Source organism: Kogia breviceps, chromosome 4 (genome assembly GCF_026419965.1).
Source record: "Kogia breviceps isolate mKogBre1 chromosome 4, mKogBre1 haplotype 1, whole genome shotgun sequence".
In the NCBI taxonomy this organism is placed as follows: domain Eukaryota; kingdom Metazoa; phylum Chordata; class Mammalia; order Artiodactyla; family Physeteridae; genus Kogia; species Kogia breviceps.
Genome location: NC_081313.1, coordinates 61,604,682 through 61,631,992, shown reverse-complemented (window position 1 = coordinate 61,631,992; position 27,311 = coordinate 61,604,682). Strand labels below are relative to the sequence as shown.

General features: G+C 35.8%; 1 protein-coding gene across 4 annotated transcripts in view; it reads left to right on the top strand.

Moving 5' to 3' along the window:
- Window positions 1-27,311, top strand: part of AP3B1 (adaptor related protein complex 3 subunit beta 1) — a 262,792-nt gene that overhangs the window by 79,013 nt on the left and 156,468 nt on the right. The window lies entirely within an intron of this gene.

The window sequence follows — 27,311 nt, the reverse complement described above, 5'->3', positions numbered from 1 at the left end:
ATGGGTGAGTTTTTAAAAATGTGTATAAAAAATTAAGAGTAGAAAAATATAGAAGTCTGCATGTTTAAGGAGGACTAATTTTTCTCATGTTCTTTTGGAAAGCAGGAAACCAACATAAATGCAAGGATAATTGTTCGTTGTTTTGGCACTGATTGACGCATATTTAATGGCATAGTGTATAAATTTTTAGTATGAGGCCTGGCAAGAACCCCTTGTTAGGAGCGGCAGCATGATACAGTGTTTGCAGTGACATTGCCAGATCATGGATATTTTTGGTTATTAGTCAGTTTCACACCTTTGAGACCCAGCTGTTCCAGGTACTCACTTGTGAAGTAGGTAATGTGACTCTAACATATGTGAATTTGTACATAAAATAATTTCTCACCTTTACAGATAAATTATTGTTGAACTTTTAAACTACTTTTTTGTAGTTTTAAATTTCTAAAATATGTTTGTTTTACTTTTTTTTTCACTTAAGCTAGTAGAATTTTAGTAAAATTAATAATTAAGTATACCTTACAGTGAAGTTATTTGTTTTCTTTGTGCAGATTAACATTAGAAGCATACCTTATTCTTTTCATTATATTAACAATTTAGAAAGCTTTATTGCACACTTTGCAATAGAGATCTCTCAGTGTATATATAAGATTCAGTGTAAGCTTTAAGTTGTTTAAAGAAATCATTAAATATTACAAGAATAGCACTCTCATTCATTCTAATCTTGTGATATTTCTTTTTTGTCTTTTTAAAAAGCAGTATTTTAGATTTTAAAAGCAGTATAGAAAGTAAAAGACCAGATATCTCCCAATTATGTCATAGTGTTTTTTATACAAACTTATGAATAGGCTTTGATTGAGTGTTCAGTACTAATTGCTTTTGTTAATTAGAAATAATATTAAAGTGAGAGAAAAATGTATATAAAATGGAAAAATGTTCATAATTCTTGCTTTAGGTGACATGTCAAGTTTTCAGATATTTAAGGAATTTAAATGTTTAAAATATTCATCAATGTTTTCTGCATTTACTATCATTAATATTAAAAAGTATTTAAAATTTTAAAAATATATTTTTATCCAGAAGGCTATCTGTAATATTGACTGTATCTTAATTTTAGTATTTAAAAAGTGATTGGTTTATTCTACTTAAAATTCAAAGTATGTTTTAAAGTATTCATATGTAAAAATCTAATGCCACATAGGCCTCTTAGATTGATGAAATTTTATCATTGAAGGAAGTAAACTTTTGATGGCACGTTTGCTGGATTAAGCAACATGTCCATGCTGCAAGTGTCTTGACCCTTTTGTGTCAGTGGTAACTTTGAAGAGAGATTTTTTTTTTTTTTTTTTTTTTTTTTTGTGGTACACGGGCCTCTCACTGTTGTGGCCTCTCCCGTTGCGAAGCACAGGCTCCGGACGCGCAGGCTCAGCGGCCATGGCTCACGGGCCCAGCCGCTCCGCGGCATGTGGGATCTTCCCGGACCGGGGCACGAACCTGTGTCCCCTGCATCGGCAGGCGGATTCTCAACCACTGCGCCACCAGGGAAGCCCTGAAGAGAGATTTTTGTTGCTTTTGATTTCAGCCTGTTCCTTTTCAGAATGCTATTCAGATATATTTTTTTCCTATTGTGTAAGATTATAGGTAATTTTATGTTATCTAGCCACTGTCTCTATTTAAAATTTTTAATTTTACTTTCCTGTCATCATCAAATCATTTTCATTAGCTGTATGCAAGGTGATCCCTGCTTTATCATTATATAGAAACTGGAGTTTAAAAAATGTATTTTCCTTACCTTATCTTCTAAAAGTAGACTTTAAAATCTCTGTTTTTGTACTTTGTCTGTTTGTGTTTCTGTTCCTTGAATTTTGTTTCATCTTATTTTAGATAAAATTAGTTTTTAAAGCTATGCACAAAGCAGGAGAGTTAAATTCTACACTACCATATATATTTATTCTTTTGACAGATTGTTTTTAAAATTGGTACTGTAATGCATTCTTTGTGTTTTCACATGTAACTCTGTGAACGTTAATTTTTACAAATATGAGATGAAGTCTGATCATTGTCCTGGGTACACTGGAATTGTGCTAAATCATTTCTTATCTTTGCTATTTATTTGCAATCTGACTTTGGCATTACTCTAAATTATGTGGTTAGTAGACTAATTTTGTGGCTTCCAAGTGCGCAGCTCTGTCCTCAGGAAGCTAGCACTGCCGCAGGAGCAACCACGGGGGGCAGTGGTGCTCTCGAGTGTGCAACTCTGGCTCTTGCCACCATTCCAACGGAGCAGCTTCACCTTTGCTTGCCTTTCATAGGCAGCTTTGCATATGATTTCCCTTTGAGAAAGACTCCTTGGCTTAAGGAAGGAAAAGAAAGAAAACCACTTCAACAGAACATTTATAAGGGTGTAGCTAACTATAATCATATGGTTTTTTTTTTTTTAGTTATAGAAGCAATTCAAGTACATGGTGAAATAAAAAATGTCTTCCTTCTCATAACTCTTGGTTGACCCCTTAGAGACAATTACTGGCAACCACTGAATTTCACTTGTTTTGGTGGTTAAAAAATTTTACTTTGAATAATACATTTCACTTTATTTATTGATTTAAAATGATATCGGACTCTAATAAAGCTATTTAAAAAATGATATCGATTGATTCCAAAATAATCAGGATAACAGGCTTGTGTCTCCTTGTATACATATGTGTTCTGTTAAGTACCAGAGGGAAAGATTTGAAAGTGTCATCCTTTATTGTAGTGTTAGAAGTAAGGGATTGTCAAAGATGTAAGACTTTTGATATAAATATATTTTATAAAATGAAAGTTCAAGTGGATTTTCATAATTTAGAATATGTCCATGCTCACTCTTTCAGTTAACCCATCTCTGTGACTAGCTGTTAATTCTGTTTAATGGAGAAACTTTTGAATGAGCAGTCCAGCCACTTATAGTCTTGGGGACTTTTCAGCCTAGACTTCAAGTTGCATCCAACTTTTTAGGACTAGGCAGGGTGATTTTAACTTTATGATTCAGTTTGCCAATTTCTAAAGCAAAGTTTGACCATACCTGGAAGAAACTGAGAAGTATTCAGCATTTATATCTGCTTTCATTCTTCACTTCTCATGTTGTAAAAAGCATACAATGGTGTAAAGAACTGTTAAAGTATTACAGAATAGAAAGAAATTGGAACAGTACTCCAGCAGAGTCAGTGCTGGGTTGTTAATATCCTTTTATGTCTCTTAATCATCAACACTTGAATGTGTTTTTTTCACAGAATTAGCAGAATAGAAGGGTGTTCATTCTAGCATCCCATCTCTTTACATAAGGCAGAAGTCACTTGCATAAATGCTATGTAAACACCATTTTATGATGTATAAAGAGCCGTTTACCTTGAAGTGAAAGGATTTACAAGTGAGAAAACTCACTAAAATAATTCATTGACTTAAAAGTTACCTAAAATAATAAATACCAAATTCATTAAGATCAAGAGGTTTCTCTTTTTAAGTACTAAGAAAATGTGAAGAGTAATACTGTGATACTTAATATTTAGCAAATTATTATTTTGGTGTATTTTCTTATGTTCTATTTTATTTGAGATAGGGCAGTGGGAATTATCATACCCATTTTATAAGTGACAAAACTGAGATGTATAGATTTTACTTACTCACCTAAGATAATATTGCTTATAAAAGGTGGAACCAGGGCTTCCCTGGTGGCGCAGTGGTTGAGAGTCCACCTGCTGATGCAGGGGACACGGGTTCGTGCCCCGGTCCAGGAAGATCGCACATGCCACGGGGCGGTTGGGCTCGTGAGCCATGGCTGCTGAGCCTGCGCGTCCGGAGCCTGTGCTCCGCAATGGGAGAGGCCACAACAGTGAGAGGCCCGCGTATTGCAAAACAATAAAAACAAAAAAAAAAGAAACAAAAAAAGGTGGAGCCAGAAATATAAATAGAATAATCTAATCCCTAGGTCAACATTCTTTCCTTTATATCTGTTCACTTGTGACTTTTAAATTAAAATATATTTTTGCTTACTTTAATAAGTTTTTGAGTGTTTGCTTATCGTGTTCTAGTCACAGCTAATTTTGAAGCCCCCTCCCCAATCGTTAGTGCTCAGACATTGCAGTTAGCTAACAACCATAATTACATTTGCTTTTCAAAGAGAAAAATTGTTTCTCATTGAATTCTTTAAAACATTTGTTTGTGTTCATACACTTGAAGGGTAGCAAAACTGTTTTTTTGAGGAATTGAAAATTAGTAGAAGTACTTTTTGAGATGAGCTGATATACATGCTTTTGTCAGTAAGTCCTCAAATGAACACATCATATACAAACAAGCTTCTTCTGGAGCAGAAGCGATTTTTAATTTAGTTTATTTGCATCATTATAGATCAGTACTTAGCCTGTTTATATGTAAATGTATGATTTGAGGAACAATTAAGTGTTGACAAAGTAGATTGCAGTCATATCAATTGCAGTGCATTTTCCATAATTTTTCTAACTGACATCTTTGATGATAAATAGTGGATGCCAAGTCAAAGCCGATTATACAGTGCACTAGGAATTCATGGGGCTGTCAGGGAGAAGACCGATTGACTTTGAATTTACATATTAATGAGAAGATTTGTTAAGAGGGTGCTTGACTATAGAAAATAACAGCGTGTTTATAGGGCACGACATTTTATAAATACAGCTGATGCAGGAAAATGGAAATTAAACCTTTTAGGTTAATAAATTCAAGAGACTGCTAAAATGCATATTTGCATTTTTATTTTCTTAAATTTACCTTACTCTTTGCAGTCCAAGTGGCTTTTTAAAAAATTCTAGGTCAACTTTGTATAATTTTCAAGGATATAAAATTACTTAAATGTGTTCTTTGTATCATTCAAGCCTATTGTAGGAGAATACTTGAAGCCTAAATGTAAGTCTCCAAGTCTAAAGTTGCTTTTGTAGAAGTAACAGATTTTTAAAAATAATGTTATAAAAAAACCAAGTAAATTTTAAGTGATTAAAAAAAACATTAGTGGCATTAATTATAAACTGAAGTGAAACTGGGCCCGACAAGAATGTCTTTAATTTTATGAATTAAAGTTGAACTTTCTCTAGGACGTGATGGTTTTGCAAGAATTATCAAAATATTTTACTTCACTAATTTAGAACTTAAAATTCTGTATGTTCACAGTTACTTTTTAGCATATGAATCTAGGTAATAATATTCTGATGGGAATATGTATGCCATTTTGAAATTGAAAATGATGATTTTACTTTTCTTCCTCTCATTAAATCTGTATTTCAATTATAAAACCTTATATAGGTGTAAGAAAGTTCCAAGTTTACAATTTTGTTTCAAGTATTTTTAAGATACGTTTAAGTTTTTCAGGGGTAGCTGTAAAATAAGAACCCATCAGAACACAAAATTCATGTACATATTTCTTGATTAGGAATTTTCTGCAAGTACAAAAATATTTTGGGAATAGACTCGAAACTCCACATCCAGGCCCTGTTTTAGAGGACCCAAGTGTTAGAGATTATTTTTTATTTTTAAAATTTTCTTTACGGGTTAACTTCCTTTGTAAAATAAATTTTGTATTTTGTCTGGGCTGTTTTTGAATCTTACTTGCTATTCTTTGGAATTTTTAAAAAACAAAATAGTGAAGAGTTGTGGTAGAATTTGTGCTTTACAATGCAAATAAAAAAGTTTTTAGTTCACTCTTTCAGGCAACTATTGATGAAGGAAGGGTTCAGTGTGCAGTTTAATGGGAAACTATGGACTATGTGCTGGTATTGAAATGAGGTCTCTGCTCCCTGAATTGGTTATGGAACATTTATCTTAAAGATTGCTTATTCTTTCTGTTGTTTATAGTTTATTTTTGATTGGGTTTTTGGTTTTTTGGTTTGTTTTTCTTTTGTGGTACGCAGACCTCTTACTGCTGTGGCCTCTCCCATTGCGGAGCACAGGCTCCGGACACGCAGGTGCAGCAGCCATGGCTCACGGGCCCAGCCGCTCCACCCAGACCGGGGCACGAACCCGTGTACCCTGCATCAACAGGCGGACTCTCAACCACTGCGCCACCAGGGAAGCCCTTGATTGGGTTTTTTAAACTTACATAGTTTCTTTTCTAAAGAAACATTTAAAATTTTATTCAAGTAACATGTATGTGGTTAAAAAAAAGAAGTTAAATAGTACAAGGCTCATAAGAAACAACATTTTCCTATCCCACCTTTTCCCATGCCTGAATTAGCTCCTTCAAATTCTTTTAGGCTTTTGTGTATGTGTGTGCATTTAAGTTTCTCCATTTCTAAGTAATATACATATATTGCTGTTTCTTGATTTATCAATTTTAGACATGACTTCCAGTTATAGAAATGGAGGATTTGGCATTCTTCTATTATATTGCCATATGCTTCCATTTCCCCTGTTCCATCTTTGCAGTATAATTGTATTACAAATTTTCAACCAGTGTTTATTGTTCATTTAATTATGACTATGAATATTATTTATGCTATGTAGTAACATTTTCATCTTTTTTGTGGAACTTTAAGTTCTTCCTGGAATCAAAAATTGCCTCATTTTTAATTTGCCTAGTTTATCATGTCACTATTATTACAAAGCACTTCAAATTCTCCATCAGAAAATTAAATCCTTTCCAAATATTATTTCATATGCAGTTGTTGAGATACTACTAGTTGCCTACCTAATATCAGTTCTCCAACTCCACTTATTAAATAACAGAATCCTGATTTTTGTTCAGAGTAGTGATAAGTCTAGTTAAAAATAACCAACTTTGGGCTTTCCTGGTGGCGCAGTGGTTGAGAATCCGCCTGCCGATGCAGGGGACACGGGTTCGTGCCCCAGTCCGGGAAGATCCCACATGCCGCGGCGCGGCTGGGCCCGTGAGCCATGGCCACTGAGCCTGTGCGTCCGGAGCCTGTGCTCCTCAATGGGAGAGGCCACAACGGTGAGAGGCCCACGTACCACAAAAAAAAAAAAAAAAAAGGATACAAAAATAACCAACTTCCTCAAACACCCTTGGAGTTGATTATAGCTATATGACCCAGTTGTAGAAATTGAGATAGTTGTAGAAATATTCTGGCAGAGATTCTAGGAAAGCTGTTATTTTTTCTGACAGGCTTACTTGACATATATATTTTACCCTTTGCCTTTTTTCATTGTTTCTTCTTGGAATGTATGTGTTATGGTTAGATGTACAGCAGCCATTTTGCAGGCATGAGGATGAAGCCACACTCTGAAAGTGGATGATACTGAGAAAAAAAAAAATGTTCTCCTTATGGATAACTTGATATTTCTGTTATATATAGCTGAACACAGTCCTAGTTAGTACTGTTGTCATATATCCAGTATTCCAATAGCTTCATATTCTTCCAGGAGACATTCTCCTGGAAGCTTTACCCTCCTTTTCTAACCTGATTGCTTGTTAGGCTTGCTACACAGCTGTTGTTCTGGAACATAATTTCTTCTCTTTTCTGTGTTAAATCCTCTATTTCTTAGGCCTTTGTCTCCCTAGTGTCTTCTTTTTTGGTCTTCCTGGATGGAGAACATCTTCCAGTACCTTCTTAAGCATGGGTAGATTAGAGATAAAATTTCGAGACTTTGCAGTGTCACTCTCACACTTGATATTTTGTCTGGACTCTTGGATCAGTATTCTCTTAGGTCTTATATGTTTGAATGTCTTAGTACTTTTACACTTGACTTCTTGGTTGGATATAAATGTTGAGATACCTTTTGAGAGCTCTGTAGCCACAGATTTTTCTTTTCTGCAGGTAACTTGATTTTTTTGTTTGTATCCTCAAAAATCTGTTTTTTTGTTGGTTATTTTTTTCTTAAAATAGTTTGAAGATTAGCAAAGTTGCCTCTCAGTGTGGATCATTCTATATGCTCTGTATATTCACATCTTCCTTTATTTTAGGGAATTGCCTTTTATGTTTGAATTTTTAAATTTGATATTCAAACTTTTTTTCTTGCTCCATTTGTCGATTGTATGCTTCAGGAATACCAATTATTCTATTTTATAATCTTTGCCTACTGTATTTGCATTCCTTTATCTCCAGTCTTTTTTTTTTTCTGTCAGTAATTTGATTTTCAGTGATCTAACCTGTTATTTATAGTTTTTATTTAATTTGATAATGATATGTCTTTCATCTTTAAGTTTCTTTACTCAGGTTTAAATCTTATATTTCCTTTATTCTCTGGTTCAAACATGAGGTTTTTTTTGAGTTCATGTTCTTAGTAACTTGCTGGAGAATTTTTTGATATATGGAGGATTTTCTTCCAGAATGATTTCTTTGTTTTTTGCATGTTTTTCCCCCCTTTTGTGCTGTGAACGTATTGCACAGTTATTATGCTCTTTTAATATTGCAACTACTTGGGAAGTGCTGGTATAGACATTTTATTTGTTCTGATATAGTGTGACTTCTTAATTCTGTCCCAGCACACCTAAAGACAGTTTGTTTCTTCCTCTCAGTTTCAATCTGATTGTGGGTATTTTGTGCCTTAGTCCTTTTTGTTTTAGTAGCCTTAGGGCATTTGGGGAAAGGAGTAATTTGTGGGATAGTAAATTCAGTCTTAGCAGAGATGGATGTCGTTTTTTAGAATACTTGAACACTTCTTCAGGAACTTTCTTAAATGTCCTATAGTGACATTGATGCCACCTACTATGTTCCTATGGAGAAATTTTCTTGACCTTTAAATTGTTCTTATTTATTCATTGTGTAACCCAAGAATTCTCCTGTCCAATATGGTAATTGCTAGCCACATGTGCCTATTTAAACTTAAATTAACTGAAATTGAAAATCACTTCCTCAGTTGCACTGGCCCTACATTAAGGGTTCAGTAGTCATGCGAGGCTAATGCCTACTGTATTGGATAGTGTGATATAAAATGTTTCCGATATCACAGAAGTTTCTGTTGGGCAGTGTTGCCCCAGAGTCATCAGTTCTTTCAGAGAGAGGCAGGCTTGTGGTTTACTCTCCCACCTGCTTCTCCTCACCACCTGTTTCCACTGCCAACCTCCCTCACCACCACCCCACCCCAAGTAGGATGAAAGGTAAGAATAACCCCTCAGTTTTCTTCTGTCTAGCAGGCAAGGGTTAATCATGAACAATCTCAAGAAGTGAGGAATATGTTTTTCTGGAGTCTTTTCTTTTTAAAAAAAACTTTTTAAAAAGTTTATGCCATTAGATTGTGACCCTCTTCTTGTTTCTTTCTCCACTGACTTATTTTTGCTAGTTTTAATTTTTTATTTTCCGCATATTATTTATATTGGGGAAAAATTTTGTTTTCTATCTTTCTCACCATATTTACCTAGTAGCCCCCAAATGTTCACAGTATTAAAAGTATTTTATGAATTTTAATGGGTACTAAATGAATTTTAGGAGGAGAAACTTAGAGCTTAAGACGTTAAGAAATGTGATGAATTCTGCTGCCCTCCTCTGATGTCTGTCCTTTTTCCACTGTGCTTTTCTCCTTGACATTCTGTCATGGATATTTATATCATTGTGTTTTCTTGACCTTATAGTCCATTTATTTCCTTATATTTTTCTCTGTGTTAGTCTTGTTACTGTAGCATAAAGGAGTAAATATGATTAATATTGAATTTATCTTCTGACAAGTCAGTTATTTAATTTTTAAATTTGTGATTTTGCTGCTTAGTAGTTTTCTATATTCCTCTCAAAAAAGATTATGATTTTATGTAATCTAATAATGTGGTAATTTAAAACAGTCAATTTTATTCTATTATTCATTTAGCTGTATATATACAAGACTTTAAGTTTCTGATACATATCTTAAAATTACTGCAGTCCTATTGGAAATTGCAAGCCTTCGATAGACTCCAGAGTTCCAAAATGGTTACGTCAGACAGATTCTGCTAGTGCGTTGTTGTCTAGGTGGTATAGAGAATGTGGCAGACACTGTCTCCAGCAGACAATCCCTATGCAAAAAGGTCTTCTTCCTTGCAGACAGATTTTCTGCAGGGATTGAGCACCCAGGTGTCTTTGCAGAAGCCATGTTGCTTCCCAGCCTAAACTAGTCTAATGTTAATTACATTCCCCTTGTAGGTGATAGGTTTAGGAATGGGCATATAACACAGTTCTGGCTAATGTGAAGTAATGGGAGATATGAGGAAAGTGGGGTGTAGAGGGGTGTATGAGAAAGGTTTACTTTCACATAAAAAGCATGAAGACATCTGACCTGCGGCTGAGATGTACTTCATGGACTTAACAGTTTCCGCTTCCATTGATGGAATACCTTGATCAGATTAACTCTCTGGGAAATTATTTTGAAAACCAGCAGCTAAAGGTGTACTATAGGATGATCAAAAGTAGGCAAAACTAGAGAGGACTCTACACATGAAGGACTGAAATTTCAAAGTGGGAGTTTGCAGGTTTTGCCTGGGGGAATTCCCCTATCCCATCTAAAAATGGAAAAAGTTACAGCCTCACTTACCTAGGTATTAGAGAACAGACTTCAAGGCTGGCAGAATACCTAAAACGTTTGGGGAGAAATTCCAGAAAGGTGTGGGAACCACAGGAGTGTGCACCCCTGGAAATGCATGTAAACACCATTCAAGCCATTGGCTGACCAACTCTACATGTGTGGAGAAGACTCCAGTATGTCTAACAAAAAAAAAGCAGTAACTGGAAACTAAATGGAGATTTCACTTGCTGGTCATATTAGGATACACAGAGTTTGGAGTTTGAAACCAGTAAAATGCCTGCTATAACAAATATTAATACATTCAGAGGAATGCAACACAAGGAAGAATTTATAGTGTATCGTTGATAATATTCAGAATACAATTTGAAAAAATCAGCAGACATGAGAAGCAAAAAAATAACTAATGCTGAAGAAAAAGTAGGCAATAGAAAGATAATCAAGAAGAGGCAATTACCAGACAAATAAGGCAGCTATTATGTATATATTATATATGTATATATATTATATATATGGCAAAAATATTAAAAAGCAACATAGTTGTATTGATTGAATAAACGAATCTTAACAGGAAAGACACTATAATAAAGAACAAAATGGAAATTCTAGGGCTGAAAAATACAATGATTAAATGAAAAATAAGCTAGATAGGTTTAATAGCCAGGAGGAGGCTGTAAAAGTGTTAACAAACCTGAAGATCGATTAATAGAAATTATTTATTCTGAAGAGCAGAGAGAAAAACAAGTGAAGAAAAGTGAACAGTCTCAGAGCCATGTGGAACAATATGAAACAGAATAAAATACTTGTAATTGAAGTCCCAAAATAAAGATAAGGGTGAATGGAGTAGAAATAATACCTGAAGAAATAAAAGCTAAAAAAATTTCAAGTTTAGTTGAAGGGGGGAAAAAACCAAATGTACAGATACAGGAAACACATCAAATTCCCAGGCAAAGTATTAAAATGTCACACCTTTGTACATCATGGTCAAACTTCTGAAATCAAAGGGGAAAGGGAAAACCTTGAAAGCGGACAGAGATAAACAATGCATTATATACAGAGAAACAATGATTATGACTAACTGCTGATAAGAAACAGTGGAGTCTAGGAAACAATGGAATATCATCTTTAAATTGTTGAGAGAAATCTGTCAACAAAGAATTCTATATTGAACAAAACCATTCTTCAAAAATAAAGATGGAATGAAGACATTTTCAGATGAACTAAATTGAAAAATTGATATGTAGAACTGTATTACAAGAGATACTGCAAGAAGTTGTTTAGGTTGAAGAGAAATGATAATAGATGGTAATTTATAACTATAGAAAGGAATAAAGAATGATAGAAATGATATATATGTAGGTAAATATTAAAAATTAAACTTTTCTCTTAATTTCTTTAACATAAAAATTCTGTAACACACACAAAAGATGTTACATATATATACATCTGTCTTTCTGTCTATCTATCTGTCGCTATGTCTTCTCGGCAAAGATTGTACTTGCTTATGCTTAAACTCTTAACTTCTCTGTACATCCATGGAGCTGTGACCTTGGCCTCCAGTGCCACAAGTCTTTGTTTGGACATAAAATGTTCTCATTTCTCTAGGAGTGGAATTACTGGGATGTGTAGTAAATATATGTCCTTCCTTTTCACACCTCCAGTTCCTACTCTCCAGTTGCAACTAGTTCTGACTCTTTTAGCTTTATCTTCTAGTAGTTATCCTCATATTATTTTTAAAACAACTTGTTTATATATGTTTTTCTAGTGACTCAAAGGGCATTATTTAATTTAGATATATAAATATTTTGGGATTAATGAAGAAGAAACAGTCCCTTTATAAAATTTTATGTTTTATATGAAAAGTTTTTCATAACTTAGATTATTTGCTTTTTAAAAATTTTTAACTGTTGTTTCTTGGAGCCCTAGTTTCTTACCCCCACTTTATCTAGAGTACAGATTTTTGTTTTTGTTTTTTCTATTTAACTATTAGAGTTCACCCTAATATTAAAACAAACTACTGCTTTATCCCCTCCCCCATGAATGTCCACCAGTATTTTAAAACCTCTGCTCTAACCCTCTAAACTCTTTTTTTAATGTCCTAAAGGATAATTAAATTTATCAATTTCAAATCAATAGACACCTTCTTTAATACATTCTCTTTATTTCAGGGGTTTAGGTAAGGAGGGAGTGAATACGTGAGGAATTATGATTAGTTCTACCTAGGTTGGGCTTAATTTTATTTTGTAGTTTATGACTGAGTGAGAACCATTCTAAAATGCATTGTGCTTAACAAAAAACAGTTCTTATTTATCCCTGTAATTAGATTGAGATTAGTTTTCAGATGACTGGGACCCTTCTTTCTCATGTCTTAGAACTCTTAGACGATAAACTTGTGTCATGAGTATATTTTACTTCAGAGAAACATGAAAAAATGCCTTATGTAGATTCTTCAGATTTCTCAGTAACAAAATTTGGAAACCACTGCATTCGGAAAGCTTATATCCTGTATACTGGTGCTGAACATATAGTCATAAGAAATGAGAAGTGCTGTGGGCAATTGAGCACTCTGAATTTTCAGAGTGGCTCAACTCAAAGTTACTGGGCACAGGTGTTTCCATAATTGTGATGTATTTGGGGAGATTCAGTGCTCAGTGATCCTCAAACCCATACTTCCACCTGTGTGGTATAGTGGTCACTGGGCTGTAGTATAAAACATGTAAAGTGAAGAGCATAGCAATTACCTCATGGAAGGAAAAAATGTCTCAAACCAGTATGCACATAATGTGTTATTTTACGTAGGCCTAATCAGGGGGGAAAGAGACTTTGTTTTTGAGAAAAATATTAAATTAAAAAATTTATTAAACATGACTTTTTTAAAAAAGTAAACATGTGCTATCCATACTGAATAATTTAATTGTTTATGATATTGCCAATCACCTACCCACTCTGGTCTTGTCAGGGAAATCTAACCCAATGTCAGAGAGATGGACCACCAATACACTGCTATGGTACCTATGGACTGAATGTTTATGTCCTCCAAAATCCACATGTTGAAGTCCTATCTCTTAATGTGATGGTATTTGGAGGTAGGGACTTTGGGAAGTAATTAGGTTTCAGTGAATTGGTGAGTGTGGGGTTGTCGTCATGGGAATAGTGTATAAGATGACACACCAGAGAGCTTGCTCCCTTTCTCTTTCTCTGCCCATGTGAAGACATAGCAAGAAGGCAGCCAGCTGCAAGCTGGGAAGTGGGTTCTCACCAGGAACCGAGTCTGCCAACACCTTGATCTTGGACTTCCCAGCCTTCAAAACTGTGAAAAATTGTTGTTTAAGCCACCCAGCCTATGGTATTTTGTTATAGTAGCCTAAGCTTGCTGATATGAGATCTTATGGCATGACAATGTCATGATGTTTTCCCCTGTGTAGCTTTTAAGTAGTCTGTGTCCACAGAAGATAAAAGACATGGTATTGTCCTGGTACAAATCTTAAGTTGGTACTACTGCCCTCCAGGCTGTCTTGGAATTCATAAGACAAGTGGGTACATTCAGTGTCTCTTTCTCGACTGCAACAAACACCAGTGTAATAAAATAAAAGAGATGGCAGGATAAAGAATAAAGTTTATAAACTATGCCTTTCCAAAATATGCTTTATGAAATAAAAGGTAATTTTTTTGAACTTCATAGAGCTTATATTTAATGTAACAACATTTCTCTTACTGAAAGTGTTTTAGAGCAAGGTGAAAAGCTAATTTTATTCTAATGTTTTTATTTTAGTGTTTGGGGTGGTCATTACATTACATTACATATGAGTGGAGGGAGACCTATTTTCATATGAAATAGCTCAGGTATATTAAACTCACTGTTTCTTTTAAAAATTTGTTTTAATTTTTTTTTTAGAGAAATTTTAGGTTCATAACAAAATAGGGTGGAAAATGCAGGGAGTTCCCATATACTCCCTGCCCCCACCCACCTCCTAACTATCAACATCCTTCACCACAGTAGTACATTTATTACAGTCAATGAACATATGTTGGTTGATACATCATTATCACCTGAAGTCCATAGTTTACACTGAGGTTTGCGCTTGGTGGGGTTCATTCTGTGGGTTTTGACAAACGTATAATGACATGCCTCCACCATTGTGATATATTACAAAATAGTTTCACTGCCCTAAAAAGCCTCTATGTCCTGCCTATTCATTCCTCTTTCCCCTACAAATCCTGGCAATCACTAGTCTTTTTACTATCTCCATAGTTTTCCTTTTTCAGTTCTTCGCCTTAGTAATATGCATTTAAGGATGCTCCGTGTCTTTTCATGTCTCTATAGCTAATTTCTTTTTAGGGCCAAATAACATTCCATTGTCTAGTTGTACCACAGTTTATTCATCCATTTACCTGCTGAAGGATATCTTGTTTGCTTCTATAAATTGGCAAATATGAATAAAGCTTCTATAAACCTTGTGCAGGTTTTTGTGTGGACTCATTTTGGTATAAACCAAGGACTCTGATTGCTAGACTATTTGATAAGAGTATATTTAATTTTGTAAGAAGCTGCCCAGTTGTCTTTCATAGTGGCTGTACTGTTTTGTGTCCCCACTGGCAATGAATGAGAGTTCCTTTTACTCTACATTCTTGTCAACATTTAGTGTTGTCAGTGTCCTGAAGTTTGGCCATTCTAATAGGTATGTAGTTGTATCTTTTTTCTTTTTAAATATTTATTTATTTATTGGCTGCATCAGGTCTTAGTTGTGGCATGCTGTCTCTTCCGTGTGGCGCACAAGTTCAGTATTTGTGGCGCGCGAGTTCAGTATTTGTGGCGCGCGAGTTCAGTATTTGTGGCGCGCGAGTTCAGTAGTTGTGGTGCGTGGGCTTAGTTTCCCTGCAGCATGTGGGATCTTAGTCCCCTGACCAGAGATTGACCCCACGTCCCCTGCATTAGAAGGTAGATTCTTTACCACCAGACCACCAGGGAGGTCCCTGTATCTTGTTTTAATTTGCACTTCCCTAATTACATACGATGTTGAACATCTTTTCATAAGCTTATTTGCCATCTGTATGTCTTTGGTGAGTTGTCTGTTCAAGTTCTTGGCTCATTTTTTAATCAAGTTGTTTGCTTTCTCATTGTTGAGTTTTAAGAGCTCTTTGTATATTTTGGATAACAGCCCTTTATCAGATGTATCTTTTTAAAATTTTTATTTACTTATTTTTGCTGCACTGGGTCCTCATTTCTGCGCGAGGGCCCTCTCCAGTTGCAGCAAGCGTGGGCCACTCTTCATCGCGCTGCGCAGGCCTCTCACTGTAGCGGCCTCTCTTGTTGCGGAGCACAGGCTCCAGATGCACAGGCTCAGCAGTTGTGGCTCACTGGCCCAGTTGCTCCGCGGCATGTGGGATCCTCCCAGACCAGGGCTCAAACCAGCGTCCCCTGCATTGGCAGGTAGACTCTCAACCACTGAGCCACCAGGGAAGCCCTCAGATGTTATCTTTTCCAAATATTTCTCCAGGTCTGTGGCTTGTCTTGTCTTTGTCTTGACGTCTTTTGCAGAGCAGACATTTTTAATTTTAATGAAGTTCAGCCGATCAATTATTTCTTTCATGTGTCATGCCTTTGGTGTTGTATCTAAAAGTCATCCCATGTCCAAGGTCATCTAGATTTTCTCCTATGTTATATTCTAGAATTTTATAGTTTTGTGTTCCTTATTTGTCTCTAATCATTTTTGAGTGAATTTTTGTGAATGGTGTAGGTCTGTCTAGATTCATTTTTTTTGCATGTTGATGTTCAGCACCATTTGTAAAAAAGACTATCTCTTTTCCATTGTATTAACTTTGCTCCTTTGTCATAAATCAGTTAACTGTATATTCATGTGGGTCTGTTTGGGGGTTCCCTGTTCTGTATCATTAATCTCTTTGTTCTTTCACCAATATCACACTGTCTTGACTTTTTTTTTTTTTTTTTTTTTGCGGTACGCGGCCTCTCCCGTTGCGGAGCACAGGTTCTGGACACGCAGGCTCAGTAGCCATGGCTCATAAGCCCAGCCTCTCCACGACATGTGGGATCCTCCTGGACCAGGGCACGAACCCACATCCCCTGCATCGGCAGGTGGACTCTCAACCACTGTGCCACCAGGGAAGCCCCACTGTCTTGATTTTGATTACTGTAGCTTTATAGTAGATCTTGAAGTCAAACTCACTGTATAAATGTTAAACTGTTGAAAAATTTAAGCATACACAAAGATAGGGCTGAGAGTCCAATGAATCCTCATGTACACATCACCTAGATGCAACATTCATCAGCTCATGGCTGCTCTCAACTTCAACTCAACCCCCTTCCCACTTCAATCCCAAATTTCATATGAAATTCAGGATATTATATAATTCCATCCATATCTATTCAAGATGTATTTCTAAAACACTGTCTTCACTTTAAAGAAACTGCAAAGCTGTCTCCATTTTCCAAATAAGATGATTTAAAGCTTTTTTTTTTTTTTGGTTCAGCTTGAATGTATACTCTTTTAGAAAGATGGAGAAAGTTGTTTATTCTAGTATATGACTTCATTTTCTACACATACTGATATTTTAAATAACAGAAAAATCTTCATTTATAAATATAACTTTTTTATACTCGTGAGTTTCATTACAAAGATTTTATGTATTTGTGTCCTTATTATTACCAGGGTTCCTTTTTGAGTCATTTAATACTTTTCCATAGGGAACCATCTTTACTTCTGTATAGGTTGTTTGAGATGCTCATCACCTTGGAATATGGATAGGATGCTGACATGGAAATTACATTTTAAGCCTCCAATACTCATTCACATGATATTAGCATAATTATTATTCAGAATTCTTCTGTAAGGAAGACTTGACTTTTCTTTCCCATTTATTTATTTTTTAGTCATTTATTTACGTCAGTATGGACTCCTAGATATTTATTTTATCCTTTGAGTTATGAGGTAATACTGTCATTCTGCTGCTAAATTTTTCAGCTTTGGTCTTAGGGAGTTGTTTTCATTTGTTTCTTAAGTACCTGATGATCTCGATTTATTTTAACTGCCTTAGTTTTAGAACCAGCCATTTTCCAAGGTGCAAAAGAGCAGGTTTTACAGGTTCATTAATGTTTTTTACATCAGATTGCTGTTAAATGGTTCTCTTTGTAATAATTATATCAGTAATTTATTGGAGTAAAGGTGACATTACTTAAATGACCATGAGGCTTAGAAAAATTGCCAACATAAGCCACAATATAAAATATTTTAATTAATACCCATTAAAAAGCCCCAGTATGATAATGCCTCATTTCTCTAGGCTCAATACAAACAATACATATAATAATTGATTTTTTAATACCTTTTTGATGCAAACACTTCTAAAACAGTTTTCTGTTTTCCAGCCCCTTGACAGAGAATGAAAGACATAACTTAATATTTTTTTCTTTCTACATTACACCTTATATTATCTGAGTATCAGGAGATAGATGGTTAAAATTAAAGGCATAATATACTCTGCATAAGAACTTTATACTTAGAATAATACCTAAAGTCTTTATAACTGCTATTTCAGCTATGTAGGGGAGACCTTTCTACTTAGTTCCAAATTCATAGATATATTGTGTAAATTGCAACTGCATTTTATCAATTTCTAGATAAGAAATATATTAGAAGGTACAGAATACGTTGAAAAATTAAGCAGTTCCATTAAAAACAAAGTATTTCTAAAATATTGTTTTCAAATACACATGGTGTTGTATTAAAATTGGTTCGTCTTCCTTTTTTATGTATAAGATGTACAATTAGTATACTAAGTTGAGCAAATGGAAATTTTTTTCTATAGATTTCAGCATCTTTGAAACCTATTTTATCTGTATTTATCCTTAAGCAGACTAAACATCCTTCTGATTATATTTTGTTTACCTTACTTGTTTATTTAATTTATTTATTCATTTATTCAAGGGTGGGGGTTGGGGGGGCTCTGTTGGGTCTTTGTTGCTCTGTGCAGGTTTTCTCTAGTTGCGGCGAGTGGGGGCTACTCTTCATTACAGTGTGCGGGCTTCTTGTTGAGGTGGCTTCCCTTGTTGTGGAACATGGGCTCTAGGCACGCGGGCTTCAGTAGTTGCAGCGCATGGGCTCAGTAGTTGTGGCTCACGGGCTCTAGAGAGCAGCCTCAGTAGTTGTGGTGCACGGGCTTAGTTACTCCACAGCATGTGGGATCTTCCTGGGCCGGGGCTCGAACCCGTGTTCCCTGCATTGGCAGGCAGATTCTTAACCACTGCGCCACGAGGGAATTCCCTGTCTTTTTTTCTTACATGCATAATTTTAAAATTTTTATTGAAGTAGAAATGGATAATGTATATGTGTCAGAAGCCAGTGGTCTCATGAATTTTTGTAAACTGAAGACCCCAATGTAACAAGTACTCAGATTAAGAAACAGTAATTATACTTCAGAAGCCCCTCCTTTGACATCTTCCACTTAATATCCTTCTTTCCCTCCCAAATGGAAACAATATCCTGACCCTTAATGACTCTGCCTTTTCTTCCCTATTTTCCTCCCTCTTTCCTTACTTACTCTCTGAAAAATTGTTGAACTAGTTTGAAGCTTTGGATAATGGGTTTGGTTTGCTTGTGGAATATTACTAGGTAAGGGTGTCAGCAATCTGAGTTCATTTAATCACCTCAGTTACGGATTTGACATGATTTAAAGGTGGGCTTTAATTTTATCATCTTTACTCTCTAGGATATAGACTTTCAGGATTTTAAACCAAAGACTAGGGAGAGTTAGGAATCTTGTTTTTGGTGGATCCTTACCTGCAACTTTTGCTTCTGTAGTTTTTGTGAATCTGCTAAAAGCTCTTTAGGCCTCTCGGCTTTTTGTTATGTAGTAACAATGCTTTGGGGGAAAAACAATTCCTAATGTCAGTCAGATTTCTTGGTTTACTACTTCTTCTGTATCTTGCCTGCATAATTTGTCACTGTTCTTTTAACTTTTCAGTGCCTTAAAACATGTGTGTTTCATTTTTCTTCCCTACCTCGCTATAAAGGTTATTCCAATTTGCTTATTTCTAGAAGCAGAACTCTGTAATCCTGTATTACCTGCTTTTAAAAAGTAATCTTTCAAGTCTTATTTTTAATGACATTGTGTCATTGGAGTTTGTGACTTCTTTTAAGCATCTATAACTGGCACTGATTAAAGTTGTTTCAGTGTAACAAGTTCCCCAAACAGTACATTTTGGTTCAAAATGAAGCAGTTGTACAAAAGCCTCATGATATTTTTGTAAATTCTCAAATATGAGGCAGTTTCTTTTCTGAGGGATAATTTTAGGGGGAAATTTTTCTTCATATTTGGCATCTAGGGATATTTGATTTATGGTGAGGTAATAAAAGCAATGGTAATAGCTACTATTTGAGTGTTTAATATGCACTAGGCACTAAGGGCTTATATAACCTTCACTAAACTAATCAAGCTTTATGAACACTTTCATGATATAGATACTGCTTTTATTCCATTTTACAAATGAGTAAATTAAGACAAGGGGAGGTCAAGTAATTAAACATGGTCATAGAGGCAACCCTGATACTGAACTGGCATGACCTAGTATTACCCATTCTGGCTGTTTGCATCCAGCTTCCATTCTGTTTTGGCCAATGTCTGTTCCTGTGGGTTGAAAACCTGAGAAAACAGCTAGCAGTGACACAGATTCAGATATAAAATTATTGGAGATTAGCTCCCATCCTGTGTGGAAGCCTCATCTCGTTTGTTTCATTAACCTCATGAAAACATCAGTCCTTAAATTTTTTTCCTTTTAGTTCAAACTAAAGGAATTATGCTGTTGGTGTATATATACAGTTAGTAATTAGCAGCCAGATCTAAAATGCCATGCCATGATGTTCTCATAGCAATAGAACCAAATTGAAATTTCATAAAAAGTGTAAGAGAAAGTTTCTTTTGAGGGGAATATATTTTGAAATAATAATTGATATCAATAACTATTTTAGGTATTAAGCAACATGTTCTTCATGTTTGTTATCCAGTAATCCTGTTGTTAAAACTTTGAACTGTTTCAAAGAATCCCTTTCGTTTTAGTAAATTATACTAATTTATTTAATGTTAAATGTTAAGAAAGAATTAATTTACAAATCTTTAATAAAACATCATGAAGCATTAATCTGTAGACGTTTTACTTAATAGCTTTGTAAAATCTTTGGATGTGGGAAAGATATTAATGAAAAGATAAATACTCCTTTATAATCTTTTTACTATAATTACTACCACAATCCTAAATACTTATACAGTAAAATAAACAACACAAATATTTATTAAAATAATGTAATTGAACTTTAATAAAGTGTTAATTAGTAGAGAAGGAGAACTGGAAAGTGCTGTGTTAATACAGCCGTTTCGTCTATCAGTTTTAGGTATATTTTGAACATTTGTTTGATTAACATTCAGTAAAGATTGTAGGTGAGTGCTTATACTTAAAGAATGAGATTATTTGTGTATCATTTTATTGGTTTATTAATGCACTTAATAGAATCAGTTGAGTCTGAAACTTCATAAAGGAGAAAGACCCTCAAGTCTGGCCTTGATAGAAAAGTATGTCTCAGTTATAGTCCTTTTTTTTTGTTTTTAAGCACTAAGAGACAAGTAATTTGTTTTGAATTGTGTATTCAGAGAAGATGATAAATGTTATAATTTATAGTTTTCTTTAAAATATGGGTATTACTTTTAAAGTACCTTTTGTTTTCAAATTATAAATTTGGTGAGTTTCTTTTGTTTGGAGAATTTCTTAAGATTTTTTTTTATTGTGGATTTAAAAAACACTCAGATAGGGCTTCCCTGGTGGCGCAGTGGTTGAGAATCCGCCTGCCAATGCAGGGGACACGGGTTCGTGCCCCGGTCTGGGAGGATCCCACATGCCGTGGAGCGGCTGGGCCCGTGAGCCGTGGCCGCTGTGCCTGCGCGTCCGGAGCCTCTGCTCCGCAACGGGAGAGGCCACAACAGTGAGGCCCGCATACCAAAAAAAAAAAAAAAAAAAAAAAAAAAAAAAACACTCAGATAATATTATGCTTACTTCTAAGAAAACTAAAGGTCATTTTTTTTTAAAGGTCATATTTTTTGATAAAAAGTGTTTTCAGTGATATTTAAGCAAAGATTGTGTCCTGACTGTAAGCACTTAACAAGAAAAATGTAATTCATTAAGTGATATTAACCTATAACAATTTAAATAATTTATTTTATTGTTATCTAACAATAAACATATGCAAATTGCTTTCAAGTGATTTACTGATTTTTTTCTCCTTAATTTTATTTAATTAAATGTTCTCTTTTAAGATAACTGTAGATTCACATGCAGTTGTAAGAAATAATATAGAGAGATCTTGTGTAACCTTTATTCATTTTCCTCCAGTGGTGACATCTTGCAAAACTATAGTAAGGTATTACAACCTTGATATTGACATTGATACAATCATGATTCAGAACATTTCTATCACAAGTGTCCTTCATGTTACCATTTTATAGTTAAACCCATTTTCTTCCCTGTGCTTAGCCCTGCTCCCCCTTAACCCCTGGCAACCACTAATTTCTTTTCCATCTCTTATGATTTTGTCATTTCAAGAATGCTATATAAATGGAATCATACAGTATGTAACCTTTTAGGATTAATTTTGCTCCCTCAAGTTCAGTGTACTTCTCTGGAGATTAATCATCATTGTGTGTATCAGTTGTTTGTTTCTTTTTATTTCTGAGTGGTATTCCATGGCATAGATGTTTAACCATTTACTTAACCAATTGTTTAACCATTCATCCATTGAAGGACATCTGTGTTGTTTCCATTTTGGCTAATAGGAATAACGCTGCTATGAATATTTTGTGTAGAGATCTTTGTGAGAATTTCCATTTCCCCATGATAAATGCCCAAGAGTGCAATTTTTGGGTTGTATGGTGAATACAGGTTTAGTTCTGTAAGAGACTGACAACCTGCCGGAATGACTGTAACCTTTTACATTCACCACCAGCATATGAGTGATCCTTTTCCTGGACTTCCTTACTATCATTTGGTGGTGTCACTATATTTAAATTTAATTTTAGATGAGAGCCATTCTGATATGTATGCCATAACAAAACCACCTTGCTGTGGTTTTAATTTGCATTTCCCTATTAGCTAATGAAGTTGATTATCTTTTCATGTGCCTTGTTTGCCATTTGTATATCTCCTTTAGTAATTGTTTATTGATGTCTGTATTAGTTTAGTAGAGCTGCCAAAACAAAATACCACAGAGTGGTTAAATAAACAGAAATTTATTTCTCATAGTTTCTCACAATTCCTCCAGGAGGCTAGAAGTCCAAGGTCAAGGTGTTAGCAGGTTTGGTTTCTCCCAAGGCTCCTCTCCTTGGCTTGCAGATGGCTGCCTTCTTGCTGTGTTCTCATATGCCTTTCTCTCTTCTTATAAGGATGCCAGTTGTATTGGATTAGGGTAACACTGATATAATCTAATTTAACCTTGAAGGTCCCAACTTTAGCATATGGTCGCATTGAGGCTTCAACATGTGAATTTTAGGGGATACACAGTTCAGTCCGTAAGAGTATCTTTTGCCCTTTTTTAAACTTAATTTTTTTTTTAATGTTGAGTTTTGGGAGTGGTCTTTATATTCTACATACTAGCCCCTTGTTTCATATGTAATTGCATATATTTTCTGCCAATGTGTAATTTGTTTTTTTCTTCCTCTTAAGAGGTTTTTTTTTTAATGGAACAAAAGTTTTTAATTTTGGTTAAATCCAATTTATCATTGTTCTCTTTTATGGGCTGTGCTTCTTTTTGTCAACCCTAAGAACTCTGTACCTAGCTATATAAATGTTTTTTTTAAAAATGTTATGCCATGTTGAAGGAAAAATGATGAGAGATCACAAATTATAAATTTTTTTGCTGGGGGAAATTGTTAATTATAAAAAGAAGGTTCACTTTGAAGAATAGGGGCAGATCAGTCATGAACAAAATAAACACTTGGGAGATAATCCTTCATGCATTTTTCTCAGTTTTTCTGCTCTTCTGTGTAATGGCATTGATAGGTTTTGTTCTGGACTATCTTTTAAGGATGTTTGTTTAGCAGGCAGCCTTGGAAAAGAGAGATACTCCCAGACAAGATTAACTTGACCGGTAGTATCATCATATGCTTTGTTATCCAAGCTGGAGATGGGGGCACCCTTTTTTTTTTTTTTTTTTTTTTTTTTGGCGGTACTCGGGCCTCTCACTGTTGTGGCCTCTCCTGTTGCGGAGCACAGGCTCCGGACGTGCAGGCTCAGCGGCCATGGCTCACGGGCCCAGCCGCTCCGCGGCATGTGGGATCTTCCCGGACCGGGGCACAAACCCGCGTCCCCCCTGCATCAGCAGGCAGACTCTCAACCACTGCGCCACCAGGGAAGCCCAGGGCATCCTTGTTAAGTGCCCTGATGTTGTTCTTCACGTTCAGTCACTGCATCCTGTTGATTTCAGCTTCTATGTAGTTCTTAAATCTATCCTGCATTTTCATCCTGTCACTGACATTCCCTGATCCATTACCTCATCCTCTCAAGTGTCCTTTGTGTAATGCTGCTTTCCAGATCTTTTTCTAAATCTTTAGTTTTCAGAAGTTTGACTTATATGTCTTGTTTTGTATTTCTTTGGGTTTATCCTGTTTAGGATTTACTCAGTTTATACCATCTGTAATTTTAGGTCTTTTGCCAAATTTAGCAATTTTTCAGCCGTTATTTCTTGGAGTACTCTTTTTTTTTTTTTTTTTTGTGGTACGCAGGCCTCTCACTGTTGTGGCCTCTCCCGTTGCAAAGCACAAGCTCCGGACATGCAGGCTCAGCGGCCATGGCTCACGGGCCCAGCCGCTCCATGGCATGTGGGATCTTCCCGGACCAGAGCATGAACCCGTATCCCCTGCATGAGCAGGTAAACTCTCAACCACTGTGCCACCAGGGAAGCCCTCTTGGAGTACTCTCTAAGCCCCACCCATCTTCTGAATCTTTCCAGGGTTCAGATGATAGGATATTTTAGCTGTTTTGTTATAGTTACAAAGGTCCCTGAAGTTCTTTCCCCCCCCCCCTTATCTTTGTTCTCCGTGTATTTTTTTTTTATAATGTTTATTGGGCTATAGGGGATGGGTTGGGAAATATCTCTGCGAGTTATGCCCTACTAGGGAAATGTCCATTCTAATTTTCTTGGGATAGCTTTTGGAGCTTTTTCTTTTTCTTGGAGCTACTGCTCCTGCTGGCAGCAGCCTCTTCAGGTCCACTGCTGAGTGGCTCCTCCTTGGAAGAGAATTTCCTCCGTTTCTTGGGGATCCTCTTGTTTCCTGACTCTTCAGGGTCACTAACTGGTTCCCTCTCTGGGGAAAGATTTCTTACTCTTGGTAAGACTTCCACTGCCAGCTGTCTCTTTAAGATCACTACTAACCAGCTCCTCCATGGAAAAAGATTTCTTTTTGGGGGGGTTTGGAGAGGAGACAGACGGGTCTTCCATTCCATTCTCCATTTTTCTCTTTTGTTCAGATTAGGTAATTTCTGTTGTTCTGTGTTGTAATTCACTGATGGTTTCCTGGTCCTCTTAGTACTGCTTTTGATCCCATTTATTGTTTAATTTTGGTTCCTGTATTTTTCAGTTATAACCTTTCTTGTTGGTCTTTATATCTTCTATTTCTTTGTTTAGATTTTATAATTCTTTTCTAAGACCTGTTTCTCATTTGTTTCAAGGATGTTCCTAGTTGCTCATTGAAACATTTTTATGATGGTTGCTTTAAAATCTTTATCAGATAACTCTAATATCCCTATCATCTTAGTGTTGTTACCTACTATTTATCTTTTTTCATCCAGTTTGGGATCTCCTTGGCTCTTGGAATGGTGAGTGATTTTTTTTTTTTCCCAAACTTGGATGTTTTGGATATTATGAGATTATGGATCTTATTCAAGCCTTCAGTTTTAGCTCGGTTTGTTTGACACCATTACAGCAGAGAAGGGTGGGGTGCATGCCACCTCATTACTGCCAGTTCATGGTAGAAGTCCTGGTTCTCCACTCAGCCTCCATTGATATCTCAGGTAGACTGTGCTCATTATTACTGTGGGTGAATGTGGGATCTGGCTCCCCACTATTATTCCCCTGATAGCTGTCTGGCTGGGAGGTATAGAAGTGCCTCATTACTGTTCCACATGTGTCTTCCACTGACACCACAGAGTGGTGTGTCCTTGTTACCACTGGCTGGTGATATTTCAAGTCCTGAGGGAAGTGTCCACTAAGCATCCTCTTGTACTAGCCCAGTGGTGAAGGATAAAGTTACTTCGACTGATACTTAGGCTTGGATGTCCAAGCTCCCTACTTGGTCTCCCCACCATGGAGGTGCCTCATTACCTGGTGGGGATTAAAGTCTCAGTTCCATCTTGGCCTTTTCTGATACCACCCCAGTGGGAAAGTCGGGGCTCTTATTACATCTTGAGGGGAGGGGTGGAAATCTAGGCTCTCCATGTCAGCTTTTGCTGGTGGGGGTAGGGGTAAGGTCATGTTTTTTTTCTCCAGTGTTGGCTGCACTAGAGCAGTTATTTTCTTTAAAAGTTTTCTGTCTTGCTAGACTTTCCGTTTCCCTTTCTTGGTCCTTTGGCTACAGAAAACAGGCTTTTGGAGGGTTTGTTTCATCTATACTTATTGGTTTTCTGTGTTACCCACTTCTCTTCCACCCAGTCTTTGATATATGAGGTAAAAATGAAAATTGAAGGAACTCAGTGTTGTGTCATTCTTTGGATCCTGAGATCCCTATCCAGTCTTTCTTCTTCTCTGTTTTTTCTTTTTTATATTTGTTTTATATATAATGTCTTGGGTTTCTAGTTGTACTTAGCAAGAGGAATAGGAAAAAGTATATCTATTCCATCTTCCCAGAAGTGGAAAGTATGTTTCAAGTACTTGGTAACAGAAATTATCTCTAAATGGTAGTTGCATTGGATCCACTTAAATATTATTGTTGGGGCTTCCCTGGTGGCACAGTGGTTGAGAGTCCACCTGCTGATGCAGGGGACATGGGTTTGTGCCCTGGTCCGGGAAGATCCCACATGCCACGGAGCAGCTAGGCCCGTGAGCCGTGGCCGCTGAGCCTGCGCGTCCGGAGCCTGTGCTCCGCAATGGGAGAGGCCACAACAGTGAGAGGCCCGTGTACCGCAAAAAAAAAAAAAAAAAAAAAAAAAAAAAAAAAAATTATTGTCTTTGTGAGCTTTTTTCATTTGTTTGTTTATTTTCAGGACTAAATACCTATAGGCTGATTCTATTGACAGAGATAATAAAGAATTCAAATGAAAAGTACAAAACAAAAACATAGAATCAACTCTCGGATACACATAAATCTCAAACTGAGTCTTGACAACACAGGGATCTACTTAATTACCAATTTTTAACCTGTCAAACTTTATTAATGATTTCTTTTATGTGTTTTGCAGTTCAAACAATTTTTTCTTTCTTCTGACCCTTTGATTCAGTTACAGAGTGACTGATAATTTATGGAAACAGTTTTCAGGTTTTGGGTAGTCTCATATCTGGGGCTTTGTTAGAATTTAATGGTTAGGTTTTCCCTTTGGGCAGCTGTGGGTATTTCTATGGTAATTTAATATTTTCAGAGGTTTACTATATAATATAAAAGAATTATCTATTGCCCTAAAAGTTATTGTGTCATAAAATATGAGAAAAAGCAAGGCCTTTCTTCCATATAGGTAACATAATAATTTCAAATTGCCTCAACAGTAGTATTCTATAGTAAAATATTATCATTATTGTAAATGTTTTTTAAAAAGTTTTCTTTGTGTAATATTTGGGCTGTCCCAGGTCTGAACTAATCTTGGGATTGGATTTCTTTCCTGT